The 1542-nt window shown below is 34.0% G+C and overlaps 1 non-coding gene and 1 pseudogene across 1 annotated transcript; both read right to left on the bottom strand.

Moving 5' to 3' along the window:
- On the bottom strand, window positions 1-42 carry LOC116380796 (uncharacterized; annotated as a pseudogene).
- Window positions 43-1320: 1278 nt separating this feature from the next.
- On the bottom strand, window positions 1321-1537 carry LOC116380795 (small nucleolar RNA U3). Its single transcript, XR_004212610.1, has one exon. It is a non-coding gene; the product is annotated as a small nucleolar RNA U3 (small nucleolar RNA).
- Between the last annotated feature and the right edge of the window lie 5 nt (window positions 1538-1542).

Here is a 1542-nt window from a genome sequence, read left to right as displayed (position 1 = left end):
CAAGTCAAAAACTATAGAAATGATCCCTGAAAGTATAGTCTTAACCTGACCTATGACCTTGCTCTACTACTAGTATGACGAACACGTGCTTCTCTGTCATGGTGCTGATGTTTAACAATGGCCTCAAGATGTTTTACACTGAGAACATGATCTCAAATGATCACAAATAACATCCAAATAGGAGCAGACAACACCGAATAAAAGCCACACAATGCACATGAATATATTTTTGTAAAGAAGATATAGCAAGATTTAAAACGCACAACTATAACCTGAATGTATCAATATACATAATATACATTTTAACACTGTTCTGCTGACAGTACAGAGAACAACATATACATGAGAACTGTTCTCACGATAAAAGCTTGTATAAACTATTGAATGATCTATACAATATATTTATTTATTTACCCACAATGCCCTCTGGTGGCAAATCCCTCCTCAGAGTCAAAGTGTGAGTGTAAAAACACGCCCACTACCAACAAAAAGCTCAGCTGACAAACCTAAACACGTGTAGCCTACTTCTATTTCTAAAAGACTCAAGCGTGGAGGAATAACGTTACTTCACCGCACAATCCAGAGAAGTAATCATGAACAATAACGTGATTTACATCAGTTTTACTAACAATATCCTGGAGAGAATGTTCAAGCATTTAAGATGTTATTATTCAAGATTAAAAAAAAGCTGCTACAGCTGTAAAATACATGTTGTTGTGGGGAGATGTATTTGTAATGTAGTATTAAAGTATAAATAGTATTATAGTAAAAGTATTAAATCGCACAAAACTAATCAAGCAAAATGTCTATAATTCTGATTAAAGTAAAGTCAGTGGTTCCACTTTTGAATGTTGCCATAAGATGTTTAATAATGATGTCAATGCAGGAAGTACCAATACCAGATTATAAAAATACTGCACTCAAAATCATGAGTTAGTACTTTTACTTAGTTTAAAAAGTACTCACTCAATACAGAATACCTCTTTTCAGGGAGTTATGTCATTACCAAAACATCTCCCCACAACATTTATCCTACAGCTGGAGTAACTTTTTATCTGTATACTGATTCAAGACATATTTAAGAAATATTCACAATAGATTAAGTTCATTTTAGCTACTTCGGGTTGTTTATTCTATTAACTAGCAACTATAGAGAATAATAGATTAATAATATTGTAATTAATAAATGGAGTGGAGCAAATTGCACAAAGTATCTCCCCCTATAATGACGAACCATACATTTAAAAATTTAAATATACAACAGCTATGTACACAACTGATTCTAAGTGATGCTAGTTTTATTATTGACAGTATTGCAGTACCACTCTGATCATACTCCTTCCCTCAGTGTCCCCAGAGGAGACAATGAACGGTCATCAAAGACAGACAGCATATGAACTAAATCATGACTGTCCGCCCGCTTCGCGCTCAAGAAAGAGTATCACCAACTCATCATCGTGGTTAGCGAGACCAAACATTTTAGAAACACATTTCTCAAGTCAAAAACTATAGAAATGATCCCTGAAAGTATAGTCTTAACCT

The sequence above is a fragment of the Anarrhichthys ocellatus genome, unplaced genomic scaffold (assembly GCF_004355925.1).
Source record: "Anarrhichthys ocellatus isolate YVR2014 unplaced genomic scaffold, GSC_Weel_1.0 scaffold8933, whole genome shotgun sequence".
NCBI lineage: Eukaryota > Metazoa > Chordata > Actinopteri > Perciformes > Anarhichadidae > Anarrhichthys > Anarrhichthys ocellatus.
The sequence above is the reverse complement of the archived record's forward strand: the minus strand, read 5'-3'. Positions and strand labels throughout refer to the sequence as shown.